The sequence below is a fragment of the Marmota marmota genome, unplaced genomic scaffold, assembly GCF_001458135.2.
Source record: "Marmota marmota marmota unplaced genomic scaffold, marMar, whole genome shotgun sequence".
Classification (NCBI taxonomy): domain Eukaryota; kingdom Metazoa; phylum Chordata; class Mammalia; order Rodentia; family Sciuridae; genus Marmota; species Marmota marmota.
Genome location: NW_025999900.1, coordinates 11,520,514 through 11,541,797, shown reverse-complemented (window position 1 = coordinate 11,541,797; position 21,284 = coordinate 11,520,514). Strand labels below are relative to the sequence as shown.

General features: G+C 41.2%; 1 pseudogene; it reads left to right on the top strand.

Annotated features, from left to right (window-relative positions):
- Positions 1-225: 225 nt before the first annotated feature.
- On the top strand, positions 226-956 carry LOC107143533 (annotated as a pseudogene).
- The last annotated feature ends 20,328 nt before the right edge of the window (positions 957-21,284 follow it).

Genomic DNA, 21,284 nt, shown 5'->3' with positions numbered 1-21,284 from the left:
GGATGGGACCTGATAAAGGAGGGTTGAAGGAGACAGGCGCGTCTGGACTAGAGACTGGCATGATAAAGGCAGTGTCCTTCAGGAGGGGACCCCAGCCCAGGTACACTCGTTTGGGGATGAGAAGAATTCAGAGGTGATAAGACCAATGAAGGGCAGCCCAGACCCCTCTGAAAGTCAACAGAGATCATAATTTCTTCCTGTTTTCAACACAACAGTTTTGTGATGATGATGTCTACCAGTCTTTCTGATTTTCCTCCAAGATTTGTATGTCCAAGCCATTCAGTTGCATTTTTAGTAGAAGACGGCTGAGCTGGCAAAATGATCTGTCCTGAAGGTGACCTGGTTGTTGGTGATCAAGTTACTTTTGTGGAATCTGAATGGAGACCTTTCAGTAATGATAAAGCAACAAAAGATCCATCTCAAGTTGGAGATCCTCAGAATCCTCTTTTGAGTGATAGATTTGTCTACCGTGATTGGCAAAGGTACAAGATGGTCTGGATGAGTTTGGCAATTTTAAGTACCAGAATCCAGGTAAAATGAGTAGTTCTGAGAAAGCAGCAATGAATTCATTCAAGGAAATCACTACTATAGCAGAAACAATCAACCTCCTTTAAAATACATTTGATCAAACAAATTATTTATTCAAGCAAGTTATGAACAAAAGAGCTCCTGAAGAATTAATAACGCCATAGCTTCTGCTTGCCTTTATACTGCAGAAGACAAAAAGGGTTCCTAGAACTTTCAAAGCAAGTACAGATGGCAGCTATAATAAGGCTGTGGAATTTGGTCTTGGTTCTTGGAGGAACCTGACCTCTGCAGCTGCAACAGCTATTTACATGACCTCACAGGTGTCGGCCAAGAAGAGGACCCAAAATGAAATTGGAGATGTTGCTGGTGTTGCTGATGTTACAATCAGACCATCTTACAGCTATCCTCAAACCCCAGACTTCAATTAGACAGCCCAGTGGATTAACTACCACGGCTATAAATTTAGGCAGCTAATGTCAAACCCATGTACATGGAACTTTGCCTATTGACATAGCTTATACAAAATGCTGGGCTGTCTATACTGAGGAAAAAAGACATGGTACCCATTCCAAAGCTAAATATTATTGCTTGGCATTCTATGTGCATATACTAGTGAAACATATATAATGATTTAAATGTCTTACTGATTTGCTTTCTTTTGAAGTGATCTAGAAAACTATTTTGGAAGGTATTTGAAATGATGTGATTCTTTTTTTCTTAATGTTTTGTTTTAGTTGTAATTTTTATGTGGTGCTGGGGATTGAACCCAGCACCCCGCACGTGCTAGGTGAGCGCTCTACCTCTGATATACAATCCCAGCCCCTGATGTGATTCTTGAATAAAACATTTTTCCAAATCAAAGTTTTTGTTATAATTTCATGTTATATCTAATTTATAATACACAATTATAACATACATCATTACAAATAATACACCTGATAGAGGTCCTTTATTTCCATTATTTTCATATATATATTAATATATGTTATATATATATACTTTTTAAAAATTTTTTAATAAAGTCATTGAAATAGCAAAAAAAAGCAAAAGAAAAGGTAGACCTTTTGTCCAGAAAAAAATATTAAGTAATTTGCATAATATTTCAGGACTTTAAACCATCCATAAGACTCTCTGAGCATCCCTGAACTCCAGGTTAAAAATTCCTGGAGTAGAATTTTAAAACCAATCAGCACGTGGTATAAAATGGTCACTAAAATAGTTGTTAGGAACTGAATGTATGTGTCCCCCCAAAATTCATATGCTGAAGTTCTAATGGCCTGAGGACTAGTACATCCCCTAATAGGATGGTATTAAGAAGGAGGGACTTGGGGAGGTGATCCAAGAATGATCTTAGACTTCCCAGACTCTAGCTCTGTGAGAATAAATGTCTATTATTTAAGCCATCCAATCTGTGGCAACCTGAATTGATTAAGACAGGAGGGCATAACCAATAATTAATTCATTCATTCATTCCTGGAAAGAGAAAACAGGAACCTGGACAAATGTGGTAGTGTTGTAATAGACAATAGGGAGTAGATCTCAGGCTATTTAAGAAAGAGGTGGGGGAAATAAAGACTTTTGAGTTTTCGGTCTTGGGAAATGAAGAAAAAGAAAGTTTGAACATTTCTAATCAGGTGATGAGGCAGACGTTGATACATCCAAATGAGAAAACCAGTTTTGGGGTTGGATTATTCTTTGCATTGCAAATGGATAGGGATGTGAAGTTTGACTCGTTCATTTGACAACTAACAAAGTGCCTAGGATATGCCTGACCCTGAGAACATAGAGACAAACAGACATACCCCCGCCCTCACAGAGCTTACACTGCCTTGAGGAAACACAGTCAATGAAGAAAAAGAATTCAGTGATTGCTGGAGGGCAGAGAAGGCTTGTACAACGTCTGGGGACACTGGAGGGCACACCTACCTGGGGGTCACAGAAGAGACACATGAGCCAAAACCTGAAGCTTAGAGCTTTGCCTAATGGCACGAGGATGGGTAAGACAGAGCCCTCAAGTCTGAACAGGAGAAACTACACATAACACTTTGCCTGGATCCAGGGCCCACACCTCCTCTTTATGTTCTTGGCCAAGTGCTGCCTATGGGAGTTGAGAGGGAAAGAATCCAATTAAATATAGGAATGATCTCACTGACAGCTGAAAGAGGGTGGGAAACAGGAAAATATTTAACACACCTTCGGGGGCGGGGGAAAAAACAGTAAAGAAGTTATGTTCATGAGCTGTTTCCCCCTCTAAAAGGAAAATAGTGAAATGTAAAAGTCTGAACTATCAGAAAGACTCTAGTCGGATCTACCTCTGGGGAAATTCTAATATCACCCTGCAGGGAGCTTAAGGAGACTAAGCCTTTGAATGGATTTTAATAGCAATGGAGCCAGGTTTTTTTCTCCAGTCTGTGGTTGTATTGGCCTCTTTGATATCTGAATAAGTCAAGGAAGGGATTTTTTTTTTTTCTTGAAAGCTTTCCATGGCTGGTTTCTTGGGAGCCTTGAACACTGTGCTTTGGCGGGTGTGTCCGCCCAGCAGGGAATCCTGAAGCTTTGAGCAGGCCTGGCAGTCCCAGGGAGGCAAGTCACACAGCTTTAGAAATCTTCTAATGGAAAAAGCAGGAGGATCTCAATTCAGAGAGAAGAAGCAATAGTTGTGGAGAGGAGGTGATCAGTACCAGAGATATTTTTTTAAAAATAGAATAGAAAAGACTAATTGGAAGAGTCTCAGAAAAGTTAAAGGAGGAATTTAGAATGATGCCCAGATTTTTTACCCACAGAACTTGGGCTTTGACAATGCACTTCACTGAAATAAGGAGTGGTAGAAATTCCAGGGAGACAGGTGAGGAGGAGACTGGAGAGGTAGCACTTCAGCTCAAGGATGAGCTGTGCCTCGAGACTCACCATCAAAGCATAAGGATGGAATGGCAGCCTAGTGCCAACGCAGGCTGATGTGTATATGGAACAATGGCTGTCTGTCTCTTCCCTGGAAAGATTGCCTGTAGACAGTGAGGTGGCTGGAATGCAGATGGGAACCTGGGAAAAACAGGAGAGGACTGAAGAAAATATGCACTCCATTAACCTACATCTACACAGTACCCCCAATTGTGACTACCTCCAGCACCTCTCAAAATCTCAGATTTTGGAGATGGAGTACCTTAGATGTAAAGAAGATATGAACTATGCCAGGCACGGTGGCACATGCCTGTAATCCCAGTGGCGCAGGAGGCTGAGGCAGGAGGATCTCAAGTTCAAAGCCAGCCTCAGCAACTTAGTGACGTCCTAAAGCAACTCAGTGAGACCCTGTCTCTAGATAAAATATTAAAAAGGGCTGGGGATGTGGCTCACTGGTTAAGCACCACTGGGTTCAATCCCTGGTACAAATATATAAATAAATAAATAAAGAAGAAGAAGATATGAAATTAAGGTTGTAGGGCAGGTGTTACTACAAGATGAGGAGACAGAGGAAGTAAGGATGTTAGCAAGAGACTTAAGGATGAATACACAGTGACATTTCATCTGGAATGATAAAGAAAAATACCAGGAACAGGCTGATGGATGGTAGAAGAATAAGGGATGAGATAGTGGAGATGACCACAAAGAGAGAAAGCAGACAGGAATTAAGAGGCAGATCTTATGCTTCATAATAGCATAATCAAAATGTTGTGATTGTGATTATCCTGCCTTGGGAAAATGAAGGAATAGGGGGAAAGACCAAGTGTGTTTATGAAATGCAGACACTACTTTAAAGACGTAAAAGTAAACTTCTACTCACCTAGAACTTCTAACTGCAAAAAATATGCCAGTTTTTACCATTGTTACATTTTTAAAAAGCTAGAGGAAGTGAAGACAATGAGACATAAGGTCCTTTCTTCTGATGTGACAATCCTAGGCAAGAGAGATCAATGAAAAGAAAAAAATTGTATTTTTGACAATAATTGCAACCAGAAGACTCTATACCAAGATTGGTTGAGAATGTAATGTCAGATTCATGGGACCCCAATAGACCTTCAGGAGCTGAATCCGATGCAAGCACACAAGAGTCTTTATTGCAAGCTCGAGCCTGGACTCACAACCGTTCCCAACGCAGCGGTCCCAGGGAGTGAGCCCCAGTCCTTTGTCCAGTGAGATTTTACAGGTTTGGGGGGATACTCTATGTGTCACAACATCACACAGCAAATCATTTGATACCGCGAGAAAATCAAACAACAACTCTTAACATTGATTAGCACATTCACTGGCAGGAAAAAGTTGGGTAGGGGTGATTGGTTAGTACAACAGGGGGATTCCTTTGAACTGATTGGTTTAGGCCACGAGGGGTGTACATGCTAAACTACATGGTTTCCCAACATGTTATCAACCACCATAAACTACTGGGGGGTCATCTAGCATCCCAGGTATTTTCCCTGTCTCATGCTGATTGGTAGTTGCTAGGGGGTTGCTATGGGTCCTCACCTAGCCTAACTGAGTCAGGGACACCTGGCACTGCAGATCTCTCCTGTTATTTGCAGACAAATCTGCCACGTGACCAGCGGGAGCTTCATGAAAGAAGGTTTGGTTCATAAGAAATTGCTAGTGAGTTTTAAATTAAAGAATTACCTTTCACACCAGCTCCAAGAAGGCTTCTCCTAGCTCCCGCCTCCAGCCACCTAATGCGGTAGTGAGGTTTACAGGAGAGACTAGTGAGAGAAGGAGAGCATGCGAGGGAGTGAGTTTTATTGGGAACAAAAAATCCAGGGAAAATCCCATCCAATGAAGGTTAAGGGGGGCAGCATCCCAAGGTCAAGGACAACGATTGGGTTTTCAGGTCAGTGGCCAGGCCCCCTCTGCATGGACAAGCCCTCAGACCTGGGAAAGGGTGGGGAATGGCTCTGACACAACTGTGTTTGAGCGCCTCTCACCCAGGCAGGCAGGTAACTCAAATCAAGTGTGAGGATGGCCTCCCACAGACAAACAACTCAGCAAGGTGGGTATGTGCTTAGGAGTGCTCTGTGGGTTTTTCCAAGGACAAGGGTCAAGCCGCCTTCTTTGGACAGGCTTTGCTCTGAGGTAGAGGCTGGTTTCTCAAAAACGGAGTCACATCAGTTTCTCACTACCAGGTATACTAGTGCACACAAATAATCCCAGAGACTGGGAAGGCTGAGGCAGAAGTATTGCAAGCTCAAGACAAGCCTCATCAACTTAGCAAGACTCTGTCTCAAAATGAAAAATAAAAAGGGCTGGGTAAAAGTGCCCCTAAGTTCAATCCCCAGTACCAAAGGGCGGGGGGGAAGTGGCTGAAGAAATGTAGATTTATGGGCTGGGGATGTGGCTCAAGCGGTAGCACGCTCGCCTGGCATGCGTGCGGCCCAGGTTCGATCCTCAGCACCACATACAAACAAAGATGTTGTGTCCTCCGAAAACTAAAAAATAAATATTAAAATTCTCTCTCTCTCTCTCTCGTTATAAAAAAAAAAAAGAAATGTAGATTTAGCTTCTTTTGGAAGGCAGGTTGAAACAGGAGTGTGTAATTTTGTCCATCTGTAATTTTGTCAGTGACAGCCACAGCCCTGGTCCAAGAGCAATGATCTTCACCGTTCAGCCATGAGAACAGAGGACTTCAAGATGTCGCTCTCCCCTTGTGTCCTACCTGTGCCTCTGGCTGACTGAACCCTATATGAAGCCAGATAGAAAGGCTATTGGTGCAGTGAATCTGGATCAGACTCCCAGGACAGAGATTAGGAGGAAGGCTGAAGAGTGGATGTGGCAGAAGAAACAACAAATATCCTACAGAGTTAAGGAGGATTAAGGGAAATCCCTGGCAGTGTCTTGGTGCATTTGGACTTCTGTAACAAAATGCCTTAGACTGTGTAGCTTATAAACAACAGAAATGTATTTCCTACTGGAGACTGGGAAGTCCAAGATCATGGCATCAGAGATTTGATATCAGATGAGAAACTTCTTCCTGGTTTATGGATGGCTTCTCACTGTGTCCTAATGTGGTGAGAGAAAAGGTGATGGGGAGATCTCCTTCACCACTCACTGGAACCTGCTAGCTTGGCCACATGGTTGCAGCAAGGTGATCTCTGGGACCTCTTTTAAAAGGGCACTGATGGCTTTCAAGAGGGTGAAGCCCTTATAACCTAATCATGTCCCAACAATCCTACTTTGTAAGGCTATCTCATTGGCGATTAGGTTTAAACCTATGAATTTCAAGGGTGACACACTTAGACCATAGCAAGTAATACCCCAGCAAGCCTTCAGCTCAGAGGTGCTGATTCAAAGAAACAGAATTGAGGCTTACCACGCAGGCTAGAACAAGAACAGAAGTCACAAAACAAATTGTAAGCCCACAAGACAAATTCAACAGGTAGACATGTTTTGTTTGGCCCATACAACACAGGTGTAAATATATGTTTTCATATCAGATATTGGAATATTCCCAAATATTTTCAAATCAGAAAACACCACATAAAATATGTGTTTCTGGCTTCTTTTAAAACCTGAAAAATGTAGCAACACCAGATCCATTTCCATAGGACAACACTCATCTGGAGCTGAGAACCTGCACCCCTTTGAACAGGGCTCACCCCCTCCAGGCCCTTCCACCTCCCACACATGTCTAACACTGAGGTGAAGGGCATGTTTTCACTTTTGAATTGTCCATCACCATTAGGTTTGCAGGAGTGGTTTCTCATAAGAGAAATGTATTTGTCTATATTTATGACTTTACTAAGTGGGAAAACAAAAAGTGGTCAAAGTGGTAGAACTTTTCCTGAAAAAAAATGAAAGAGAGCATTTTTTCCCTCACGAAAAAAGAAAAAAAAATCCTGTGTTTTTATAGTCACACAAAGCATTTCTATGTCAAAAGAACATAAATTAAGAGACCATTTTTCTTTTACCCAGCTCACTTCACTCAATTATGTTACCTGCCTGGATGTCTATAGCATTTCAGCTTGAGATTCTGGACCACACAGGTGGAAAGCAGAAAAATCGTCTAAATTTTCTGTGACTTACCCGCAGTATTTATTATACTTACTGCTGTTGCCTGCCACTGATTTAAATCTTCATATTTCTCTGAGCAAAAGAGATCCCCACTATCTGCTTTGTCCTCTCAGTTCTCTAAATAATTTAGGGCATCAAAATCTCAAAAGTTTTGCAACATTGCAGGTGGGAGCATCCATTAGAACAGCAGAAAAATGGTACTAAACACAAGGATATGTGAGGCAAAGATGAAGGCTAAAGAAATGGGAGTAGATTAATTCATCTAATTAAAAGAGTGTGGGGGAAAAAAACAGGGTGAGAACAGAGCTGTAATAATAATCAGAACAAATAATTAAAATTGAGGGGAGGCAATTTAAGCAGGAGGAATTTAATACAGGGAAATGGTTAGCCATGCAATGGAAGAACTAAAAAACCAAATGAACAATGATTTGAGATTAGCAATACCAGAGGTTCTGCCTCTGCTAGGAATAATGAGACACAAAAAGGTGAGGCAATGCCAAAGCCATACCAAGACTACCAGTGGGTACTTGGACAAGTGCAGAGTCTAGGACCCCAAAGGCAGAGGTGGGGACCTTCAGGAAGAGAGCATAGTCTATAGGACCTAGGATTATAGATGGAGCCACCACGAAAAACCACCTGGCATTTCCACCCACTCTTCCCATGGGCTAAGCCTACTCAAAAATCCTGGTTTGAGGGCTTGGGTTTGGCTCCATGGTAGAGCAGTTGCCTTGTGTACACGGGGCCTGGTTCCATCCTTTGCACTGCAAAAGGAAAACAAAAACAAAACAGAAATCCAGGTTCGATACAGACAGAGCATGGGAAGAATAGAGAATGAATCTGAAAGCAACCAGCAAATGACTAGGTGGAGATGAGGGTTTAGGAGGATTTAGTAGAAATTGGGGAATAAGAAACAAAAGTATCAAATGTAGACCACATGTTTTAGTAGTCTGAGCTATTTTTTTGTTTGTGTTCATAGTATATTCCCAAAGTTTTCAAGAAACTAATTCCAAAAAGCCCACTCTGAAAAAATAAATAAATATAACCCCATTTCAAGTTATTTTCCCCAAAAAAAACAATAACTTTTCCCACATTTCTCCTTCTTTTCCTGCTGAAGTTTATAACCTCTTCATTAACTTGTAATTCCTTTTCTTCCAGAACCTTTTCTTTTTAATGGATCTAAAAATTAAACCCATTGCCTCACACATGTTAGGCAAGTGTCCTACCATCAAACTATACCCCCAGCTATTTCATTTTTTTTTTTTTTTTGAGACAGGATCTTCCTAAACTGTCCTACCTGTCCTCAAACTTGTGATCCTCCTGCCTCAGCCTCCTACATAGCTTCTTCCAGAATGTTAATAAAGGTAATAAATAATTGCCTGATTTTTCATAATAACAACCTGAATTCTTTCCATGTATAAGCTCTCCCTATAGAATTCTTAACTGTTCTGTAAGTAGGAATTCAGTGGCAGGATGTTGTTATCACAACTTTGCAATTAAAAAAAAAAAAAACAGTAAATCTATTCACTTGAGAGAAATGCAGCCAGTAACTTAAAGTATATCTAAGTAAAAGCTAGGACCACTCCCCTATTAACAAGATAAGTTTTCCCATTTTGACATATGATATTTTTTTAAGAATTCAGATAAGTGAGACTAGTATTACCCTGACACCAAAACCAGACAAAGAGTCCTCAAATAAAGAAAACTTCAGACCAATATCCCTGATGAAAATTGACACAAAAATCCTCAATAAAATACTGGCAAATCACATACAAAAATATATTAAAAAGACAGAGCACCATGATCAAGTGGGGTTCAACCCAGGAATGCAAGGTTGGTTCAACATACAGAAATTAATAATCATAATTCACCACATCAATAGGTTTAAAGACAATAATCATATGATTATCTCAATAGACACAGAAAAAGCATTTGAAAAAATTCAGCATTCAAGCGGGGAATGGTATAATGGTATAATCACAGCAGCCCAGGAAGCTGAGGCAGGAGGATCATGAGTTCAAAGCCAGCCTCAACAATTTAGCAAGGCCCTAAGCAACTCAGCAAGTCCATGTCTCTAAATAAATATTAAAAAGGCTGGGGATGTGGCTCAGTGGCTAAGTGTCTTTGGGTTCAATTCTCAGTTAAAAAAAAAAATCAGCATCCATTCATGCTCAAAACATCAAAACACTAAAAAAAACTAGGGATAGTAGGAATATACCTCAACATTTTAAAAGCTATGTATGCTAAGGCCCACATCATTCCAAATGGAGAAAAACTGAAAGCATTCCCTCTAAAAATGGAACAAGACAAGGAGGCCCTCTTTCACCACTCCTATTCAACACAGTCCTTGCAACCCTAGCCAAAACAATCAGACAAAATAAAGAAATTAAAGGGATATGAATAGGAAAAGAAGAGCTCAAACTATCCCTACTTGCTGATGACCTGGTTCTATATTTACAAGACCCAAAAAAAAAGTCTACTAGAAAGCTTCTAGAACTCATAAACAAATTCAGCAAAGTAGGAGGGTTTAAGATCAATATCAACAAATCAATTGCATTTCTATACACCAAGGATACATCAGCTGAAAAAGAAATCAGGGAAACTATCTCCTTTAAAATAGCTTAAAAAAATAAAATATTTGAAAATCAACCTAAAAAAAAGAGGTTAAAGTCCTCTATAATGAAAACTACAGAACACTAAGGAAATAAATTGAAGAAGACCTCAGCAAATGAAAAGCTCTCCCATGTTCCTGGATAGGCAGAATCAATATTATCAAAATGGCCATACTACCAAAAGTGCTATACATATTTAATGCAATTTCTATAAAAATCTCAATGACATTCTTCACAGAAATAGAAAAAAAACTATCATGAAATTCTTGTGGAAAAATAAGAGTCCAAGAATAGCCAAAGCAATTTTTAGCATGAAAAGTGATGCAGGAGGCATCATAATACCAGACTTTAAATTATACTACAGATTTACAGTAACAAAAACAGCATGATATTGGCACCAAAACAGTCCTGAAGACCAATGGAACAGAATATAAGACACTTCAAGACTCACCCACGTAACTACAGTTATCTCATCCTAGACAAAACACCATAAATGTACATTGGAGAAAAGATAGCCTCTTCAACAAATGGTGCTGGGAAAACTGGAAATCCATATGTAGCAGAATTGAAATTGAGCCCCTATATCTCACCATGCATGAAACTCATTTCTAAGTGGATCAAAGACCTAGGCATTAGACCAGAGACCCTGTACTTACTAGAAGAAAAAGTAGGCCTAACTCTCCAACATGTCAGCTTGGGAACAGAATTCCTCAACAGACTCCTAAAGCGCAAGAAGTAAAATCAAGAATCAATAAATGAGATGGTATCAAACTGAAAAGCTTCTTCACAGCAAAGGAAACACTCATGAATGTGTACAGAGATCCTACAGATTGGGAGAAAATCTTCATCACCAGTACCTCAGATAAAGCATTAATTTCTAGGATATATAAAGACACAAAAATCTTAACACCAGAAAAATCAATAAATGGGCAAAGGAACTGAACCAACACTTCACAGAAGAAGAAATATGAATAGTCAAAAACTATATGAAAAAAATGTTCAACATCTTCAGCAATTAGAGATATGCAAATTAAAACTACACTGAGATTCCATCCCACTCCAGTCAGAATGGCAGTTATGAAGAATACAAGTAACAATAAATGTTGGCGAGGATGTGGGGAGAAAGGTACTATCGTACATTGTTAGTGGGGCTGCAAATTGGTGCAACCATTTTGGAAAGCAGTATGGAGATTTCTTAGAGATCTTGGAATGGAACCACCATTTGACCCAGCTATCCCACTCCTTAGTCTATACCCAAAGGACTTAAAAACACTACATGCTACAGTGATACATCCACATCAATGTTTACAGCAGCTCAACTCACAGTAGCCAAGCTATGGAAGCAACCCAGATGTCCTTTAACAGATGAATGGATTAAAAAATGTGATATATATACCTAGCAGAATATTACTCAGTCATGAAGAAGAATGAAGTTGTGGCATTTGCCAGTAAATGGGTGGAATTGGAGAATATCATGCTGAGTGAAATAAGCCAATCCCAAAAAACCAAAGGCTGAATGTTCTCTTTGATTTGTGGATACTAACCCAAAACAAGGGAGGTTGTGAAAGGGAGTAACAGAAATCCATTGGATTAAACAAAGGGAAACAAAGGGGATATAGGGGAATAAGAAAAACAGTAGAATTAAGTGGTGATAACTTTTCTAGCCTTGTATTTGTATACACAATCAGGGTAATTCCACATGTACAACTCTGAAAGTGGGAACCTAAATAGAATAAATTATACTCCATGTTTGTATACTTTGCCAAAATGCATTCTACTGTCATGTATAACTAAAAATAAAATAAAGAATTCAGGTAAGTACCCTATACATTTCCTAAATCAGGTGATTGCTTCCCTAGCCCCCAACCCCTGCTATATATCATATGGTCAGTGAAAAAAAACTTCTGCTTAATTTAACAGAGAAAGACATTTTAGGAAAAAGAAGAGCAAGACCCGGCTTGGGGGGGGGGGGCCGGGGACGAGTACTGTATCTGACCTTCAATTTCCTCATCTGAAAAATAAGAATGATCGCTGGTACCCCAACTACCTCGTAGAGCTTTCTCTGTGCCTCAGTTTTTTCATCTGTAAAATGGAACAAGTAGTAAGGCCCTCACTATGGTTTGCAAATAATGTAGCTAGGGTACAAAAGCCCTAGTCCCTTTCTCAACAAGAAACAGTGCAATTCACACTCCAGAGCTCCCGTGCATCAGGCTAAGACTACAGCTGAAATTCCATCCTGTGTAGAACTTTTTTTTCTATATTCTGTTTTCCTCCTCCCCTTATTAGATTTTCCTAAAAGTGGTATTTTTTAGAAGTTTCATGTACACAAAACACTAATGTATACTCTGCTTCTAGGCAACCAATCTAAGTCTGAATTACCCTTGTGGGGTTATTAATAATGCAGGTGGAGAGCTTAGAACAGCTTCTGACACATGTTAGTGGCTCAGTTAGTCTGAGCAGAAAATGGACCAGAAAGAACGGAATATGATCACTGCAATCGATGTTATAAAGCCCCTCGCTTGTGAAAAGGCGCTTGGGAGCTGCCACTCCATCCTCACAAGTAAAAAGGTGAACAAATTGAAAAATCAACAACTCTTCTTAGATCTGTCAAAGAGGCAAAGCAACAGGGCAAACAGTTGCCTCCAAAATTGGAGACAGACAGGCAGAGAAGAGAATCACAATTTGCCACAGCCAAACCCTCTGGAGGAGCTAGTTCTGGGGTCGGAAAACTGCTGAATCGCTGAAGGCTCAGTGTGGACCAGGCTGAGTCAAGACCTCTGACGCCCAGTCATAGGGTAGCCCCTTAGGTAGCCCTAAGTTTTTCCTCCAGATTCTCATGGGAAAGATTAGAGAAAAATCTCCTCCAGTCTCCAGGCAGGGGAGGAGAAAGAAACCATTCTGAAACCTACCAGAGCATTCTGTTCTTGTTAACAAGCCTGCCTTGGAGAAACTTCTTGCCAGAGCCTAACCTACTAGGGTGTTCCAGAGCCTGGCCAAACCAGGGAAAGGAAATGCCCAATCCCAGCACCCCCAGCCACCCTGTCCCACCTACAGGGTATGGGAGGCACTAGTGAAGTTCACAGCCCCAGGACTCAGGCTCAACCAAGAGACAGACCTGGCCATAGGACTGTAGAGTGATCCCAACTCTCCTACACCTTACCACCACATCCCAAGGCCTGTTTATTAGAGTTCCTCTTAACCTGTTAAATAAAAATGATTTGTCAAAAGGGTCGATGTCAAAAAAAAAAAAAGCACTTGGCAAACTGTAAAGTGCATTGCAAACAGACAGAGGAATTCCTTTCAGCAGCCACATTTTTCAAAGAAGGCTGCTCTCAGCTACTGTCAACCCCTCTGTCATTTTAGATCTTTAATAGCAGGAATTGTTTCTCTCCAGCCTCTGTCCTCCTTTGGGGGTAGCAATCACAATGTCCCTGTGGTAGTGGAGAGGGATTGGGCTTTGCCAGCTGCAACCCTCAGATAGGAGGCTGGCAGGTCTCCCTTGCCTTGATTAGCTGCTGACACCACAGCAGGCTTTCCTGGCTGCAGAGGCCTGCAGCTTACAGAGACCCCACATGTCAGTAGAAGCAGAGAAACTTTGGTTTCATCTTTTGGTGCCCAACATGGGGCCCTTTGGAAGGGTGAGTGAAACAGACCAATGGAACTCTTCATTGTTTTTCTGGAGTTCTATACTCCTTCCAGAAAAATCTACCTCTGTACAAAAAAGAAATACCAGGCACCTGTAGGCCAGTTAAAAGCAGTTAGACACAGTCTTGCTGAAGGAAGCTTGATCAATCTCCTCGCTGACAGAGAGATGCAGGTCCAGTTCTGCTTGCGCTTCTCTCATTAGAACAGTTTGACCCAACTTGTTGAAGTGTCTACTTTCTTTCACTTTCAGACTGACCGAGTTCGATGGTGGAAGGTGCCTCACCTGATGTATCTTGGATCCTGAGATGAAGTCTCAGTCTGATCCAAGGTCTTTGGGAAAGAGATAACCCATTTACCCCCAAAACATGAGCCAAGCATTTCTTTATCTACTCCTATGCTAAAAACACCTTTCTCACTTGTGTACCACAGAATCTATGCAGCCCCAGAAATAACTGGCTTAAAATATTAACTAGGCTTGTCTGAAATCTTGGTTTTCATAGGTAACGTGAAGTTTTTTTTTTTTAATACCTTTATTTTATTTATTTATGTGGTGTTGAGGAATGAACTCAGTGCCCCACGCATGCGAGGCAGGTGCTCTTCCACTGAGCCACAACCCCAGCCCTAACTTGAAGTTTTTAAGCTAAACTTTTCTTCACAAATGTTTGTTAAAAGAGATATTCAATGCTTACCTATCAAGATAATCCCTGTGTCTGTTAGGTTTTATTACTTAAGAAAACTAAGTCTTAAAAAATTAAGGTTTGGGGGCTGGGATGGTGGCTCAGTGGTAGAGCGCTTGCCTAGCATGTGTGAGGCACTGGGTTCCATCTTAAGCACCACATAAAATAAAATAAAGATATTGTATCCACCTATAATTAAAAACTAAATATTAAAAAATAAAAATAAAGGTCCATTGACAACTAAAAATATTTTTAAAAAATTAAGGTTTGTACCTGTTTTAAGGTCTTTTAAACAATTGCTCTGTAACTGGTTAAATATACAACTATTATTTTAGGTAGACACCATAAATATTTGTGGCTAGAGATGTGTATATGCCTGAGAACTAAATGGTTTAGCTTTGTCTAAGTATTATACATAAGTTTGTAAAATGAGAGCTTACATAGGTCTAATATAGGCAACAGAAACAATAGGTGCTGTCTTTTATACATTGTTCATTTTAAAACCTGGCTTACATCTAGTTGCCTGAGTCTCAGCAATCTCGGGCTGAGGCAAGCCAGGGTACACTGACCTGTCACACTGCAGCAGCCTGGCTGAGCCCAGTGCAGATGCCTGCTCCACATACAGCAGTAACTCTGAATCCCCAATCATCTATGATCCTTAACCTCAACTTCTTGGGAAGCTTTAATTGCAGACAAGCGGCAAGGAATTAGAAGTAGGGTAGACCTGAATGGAAGTTCAGACTTATGGATTAACCAATAGCATTAGTATTTTTCCAAACCCTAATTAGCCTAAATAGCATGACCCAAGTGCTATATAAACCCCTAGACTAGCACACTCAAGCAGCGACCCCTATCAGGTCCCTCTCACCCTGTGAGAGGTTCTGTCTTTTCTTCCTACTCTTTGCACTCATTTTCATCATCTGTGGATTTCATTCTTTGAATCCATGAGACAAGAACCTGGAAAGAAGTTGGCAGAAAGCTTCTGGGGTCTGCTGCAACACTGGAGGGCACAGCCTGTCATTAAGAGCAGCAGCAAACCACTCAATGGTAGCATAGAAGAATTGGGCTTTGCTAGCTGCAACCCTCAGAGATGCTGCTGGCAGGCATCCCTGCCTTCATTAGCTGCAAACACTACGACAGGCTTTCTAGGCTGCAGAGGCCTGCAGCTTACACACACCCCACACACAGTAGAAGCAGAGAAACTCCAGTTTCACTTCTAACCACGTCCTCCTCCCTTCCTCTCCTATTGTGCACTTTATTATTTCTGCCTTCTCTAAGCCTGCTCTCAGACTACCTTTCCACTCCCTCCCTGCTTTCCTTTACCTGGGAAACATTTCCCAGTGGTTAAAAATCCTTCTACCCTCTCCTTGAGGAAACCACAGTGGAGTTACTCTGGTTTTATTTTCCAGAGAAAGAGATACTTGGCAAGTGAGCACTCATTCTTCATTGTGCCACAAGCCTAAATGTCAGCCCTCAATTATCAGGGTCAGTGCAGTCCGGACTGCCTGAAAGCCAGGGAAACTTAAATGATGACCAACACCTTCTCACTCTCCTAAGGCCCCCAAGTTGCCCAGTGTTCTAAGTGCCAAGAGATCTTACCTGCTGCCAGCCTGGCCTACATACCTTGTCCACAGGAAATAGTTGGTAATTGAGAACATGGGTTTCAAAACTGATTGGGATACCCTAGGAAAGTGACCTAGCCTTTCTGAGCTTCAGTTGTGCCATGAATATAATGTCAACTACTTCCCAAGGTCATGGATAAGCATTAGAAAGGTTAACATAAGTAAAGTGTGTTAAAATGTACAAGGAACAGAAAAGGACTCCAAAATTGTCAACTAGTAAGCCATCAGTACTGTTCACAGGGTTTCCGTCCCTCTCTCAAGCTATCCTAGCCTCCTGCCCCCACATCCCCTTCTTCTCCTAGAATTGCTTGGACCCCTTCCTCACCTCCTTCTGCTGATAGGCCCCATCAGGGCCTGTCTCCTCCCCAAAGTCATTCATGCTACCGCAGCCTACAGGAAGGTCTTCCTGCCTCATTGTAACCCTCAAAGCCTTTGCCTCTGCCACTCGTTTAGAAGATGGTACATTCTTCCTCCTCTGTTCATTACCTTTCTTTTTTTGGGGGGTGGGGGTGGTACTGGGGATGGAACTCAGGGACACTCAAACACTGAGCCACACCCCCAGTCCTATTTTTTATTTACTTTTTTTTTTTTTTTTTTTTGGAGAGACAGGGTCTCACTGAGTTGCTTAGTGCCTCGCTTTTGCAAAGGCTGGCTTTGAACCCATGATCCTCCTATCTCAGCCTCCCAAGCTGCTGGGATTACAGGTGTGCACTACTCCACTGGGCCTCTGTTCATTACCTTTCTATATGTAGTGTGATTCAGTCCAAGCTAGCTTCCTTTCCTGGGGTGTTTTTTTTTTTTTATATTACTATTTGTATAAGTATTTTACCAAACAAACCTGCCTCCAGGTGCAGTAAAGTTTGAGTATTGAATTTTAAAACAATGTTAGTATGTATGAACAACAGTGAAAAGAGAAATATGCCATTTTGGGGGTCCAACAGAAAGCCAGGCTTTCCTTGTAGCTCTCTTTGTATTTTCCAGATGTTCCCCTTAATGTGGAGGATATAATTCCAACACTGCTTTGTCAATAAAACTATCAGAAATGGAAATAACAGGGGCTGGGGATGTGGCTCAAGCGGTAGCGCGCTCGCCTGGCGTGCGTGCGGCCTGGGTTCAATTCTCAGCACCACGTACAAACAATGATGTTGTGTCTGCCAATAACTAAAAAATAAATATTAAAAAATTCTCTCTCTCTCTCTCTCTCTCTGTGTGTGTGTGTGTGTGTCTTTAAAAAAAAATAAAGAAATGGAAATAACATAAGAGATATAGGCTTTGTGAGGAGATGATTCTAGATGAATATCATTAAATTCTAATTAAGGTAAGATCAACTGGTTGGAAATTGCCAAATGAGCACCTGAGAGTCTTGATCTTTAAAATACGGAAAGGTAGAGTAAGGTTAGTGCTATAGTTTGAAGGTTTGTCCCCCACAATTCGTGTGTTAGAAACTTAATCCAAAAAGTCATTTTTTAATGGTATTTGGAAGTGGGACTTTTAGGAGGTCATTGGGTCATGAGAACTTAATTGTGTATTAATGGTTAGATGGATTAATGGGTTCTCTCACAAGTAGGTCTGTTATAAAAGCCATATTTTCTCTGTCTCTGGAATGTGGCCTCTCTCCATGTGATGCCCTAAGCCATCTTGGTCCTCTACAGACTTCTTACCAGTAAGAAGTTCCTCACTGGATACAGGTCCTCAACCTTGAACTTCCCAGCCTACAGAATTGAGAGCTGAATAAACCTGGATTTTTGCCAGGTATGGTGCTACACACCTGTAATCCCAGCTATTTGGAAGGCTGAAACAGGAGGATCACCAATTCAAGGCCAGAGACCTATCTCAAAATAAAAAATAAAAGGGCTGATAGAGCATCCCTGAATTCCATCTCTAGTGCCATAAATGATGATGATGATGATGATGATGACAATAACAATTTTAAAATCTTTATTTTTTATAAATTACCAGCCTAGATTATTCCATTATAGCACAGAAAATAAACTAAGATGGTCAAGTTGAAAAAGAGGGCCAACATTAAGCATCAAAGAGGGAGAGCCAGGAGAGAGAATCCACCATATAATCTGTGCATGAACAGGATTCCTAGCATACAGAAATGGACTTCCAACATACCTCACAAACGTGGGTGCCCACCAAAGAAGAGACATCCCTCAGCCTTGCTTCTTGGCCCCCTCCAAAGACACTAAATCAAGGCTATTCTCAAGGCCAAGGTCAATATTAAAAGGAGGCCTGGGATGATTTTGAGGGTGCCTACCCAAAGAAATCTTCCCTCACCAGTTAGCTGATTTCTGAAAAGGCTTTTCCTCTGCAAATAGAGATTGAAGGCTTAACATGGAATGGAATTCATAGATTGAACAGCTGACAAACCGTGCTAAGTAATCCTGCTTGAGTTTTATTTGGATGGGAAGAAATCAAAAAGACCAGTGAGGAATGAGACAATGTGAATCAACCAGCTTTCAATTTCAAAGCCAAAGAGAATTTGCATTCCAGGATAGCTTCTTCCAGCTATCCTGGTGTGTTTATAGGCAGCTCTGCCTCTATGAATCCCTGGGATTCTACAAAGATTATATACCCACATGATCCAGACCTGGAGCTGTGCCACAGAGTACAGTAGTTAATAGTAAAGATCTTTTTTTCTTTTTCAATATTTATTTTTTAGGTATAGATGGACACAACACAATGCCTTTATTTTTATGTGGTGCTAAGGATCTAACCCGGGTCCAAGCCATGCTAAGCGAGCGCTCTTCCCCTGAGCCACAATCCTAGCCCGTAAAAATCATTTTAAGAGACTTCCTCCATGCTTCTCAATTAATAATGAAGGGGATTGTTACACTGAATAGTGCACCACCAAACACCCCTTATCCCCTTCCACTTGCCCTCAAATCTATATATTAAATCCCCAGCAGCCAGCCTGACTGTATTTAGAGACAAGACCTTTAAAGAAGTAAATAAGGTTCAATATGGCCACAAGGGTAGATGGGTGATCCAATAGGACTGGTGTCTATAAGAAGAAAAAGGTACCCAGAGGAACAGCCACATGAGGACACAGAGAGAATTCGGCCAGCTACAAGTCAGGAAGAGAGGCCTCATCAGAAACCAACCCAGCTGGCACATTGATCTTGGACTTGTAGCTTCTAGAACAGTGAGAAGATAAATTCCTGTTGGTTAGGCCACCTTTTATGGTATTCTATAATAACAGCCTGAACACTCTAATGCAGGATCCTAATTTATGACTGTGATACTCTCACACACAGGGACACCTCCTACTGGAGAGGGGGATAGAGGACCTGAGCTGTCCCTTGCAGAATTCTTTTGATGAGCTCCAGCATGGAGCCATACATATTCTCACATTAGTGATTTTTTTTTACCTCAACACAGTTATAAAAGAAAGAAATTCCTTCCTAGGGTGTTAATACGTACATGTCAGTAAATACTTATTAGGAACACATCATGCAGAGCACTAGGACATGGGATACAAAGAAGACATCTAGCTTCAAGGACCTCACTGCAGGCTCACTATGCCCTGGGACTGCAGGCAGGCACATGCTTCTTTCTTCCTAGTCATCCTCTGTGCACCCTCTCAAGGGAATGCAGACTGTGTTCCTAAACTCTAGATATGCCTCCAGATCCCCAGCTCTCTGTGTGGCTTCACAGTGGACAATTTTTCCTATCCTGCCTAGCTTTTAAGATATTTGACCTAGGAGTATGTTAGCTTTCTATGACTATAACAAAAAAAACTGAGATAATCAAGCTAAAATAGAGAAAAGGTTTACTTTTGCTCATAATTTTGTAGGTTTCAGTGCCTGGGCAGGTGAACCTATTGCTTTTGGACCTATGGTAAGGCAGCCTATCATGATGGGGAGTAAGAGGTAGAGAAAGCTGCTCACCTCATGGCAGCCAGGGAGCAAAGAGAAAAAGAGATCAGTATCCCAAAGTCCTCTTCGAGGAAATATCCTTACTGACCTAAGACCTCCCACAGAGTCTTAACTCTTAAAAATGTCACTACATCTTAATAATTCTATTGACTGGGGACTAAGCCGTCAACACCTGGGCCTTTGGGGGACACTAACCAAACCATAATAAGGAGTGTTTAGAATTACTGGCATTTCAAAAAGATCCTAAACTGGCCTCATTTGAAGTTGCTTTTATTTGGGGGAAGTAGCATGTAACTGGGAAAAGCCCTAAACATGGAGTTGGGTCTGACTCTATTTCCAGCTCTCCATTTCAAATGGATGACCCTTCTGGCCCAGTCTCCGTCATAAATAGACAATAACGTCTACCCATCAGAATGTGTGGAGAATTTGTGTGTATATTTAAGTGCAAAACTGCAAACATAAAAGATGGTAGTGATAGTAACTAACAGGTACAGATGGCTATGCACAGAAACTGATTCATAGAGATACAGATTCATAGAGATAAAGTGTTTTTCTTAATCTCACACACTCAACACAATACTTCTGACACCAGATGTGTGAGGATTTCACACACCACGCAGATAGCAACTGAGCATCCTAGAATTTAATTCAATTCTGACTCTATCTACTAAGAGATGGTGTCAGGACCCATAGGGTAAGGGCAGGACTCAACCCCACACCCCACAAGACTCCCCTCACTTGAGATGCTAGTGGCAAGCCCCAGGTTGTGCTCTGTACTTCTGACAGGCTGAAAATCGGTTTCCACAACCCCCTTTTCAAGTTCAATAAATGTGCTAGAGTAGCTCACAGAACTCAGGGAAACACTTTACTATACACTTTACTAAACACTTTACTCAGCACAATACTTCTGACACCAGATGTGTGATGAACAGCCAGATGTAGGAGATTCATGGGGTAACATATAGGGTAAGAAAAGGGGAGATTTCATGTCCTCTCTTAGCACAACCACCATCTGGGCACCTCCATGTGTTCAGCTGTCTGGAAGCTCTTGGAACCCAGTCCTTTGAGGTTCTAAATAGAGGCTTCCTTATGTAAGTATGGTTGAATAACTCATTGGCCATTGATCATCGATGGACTTCAGTTTCCCTCCTCTCCTGGAGGATGAGAAATGGGGTGGAATGTCCCAACTCTCTCATTGCAGTAACTGGCTTTCCATCCTGAGACTATTCAGGAGCTCCCAGTCACCAGTCATCTCATTAGCTTATAAAACACATCACTCAAGAGATTCCAAGAGTCTTAAGAATTGGGGGCATAAACTATTTATATTTCTTA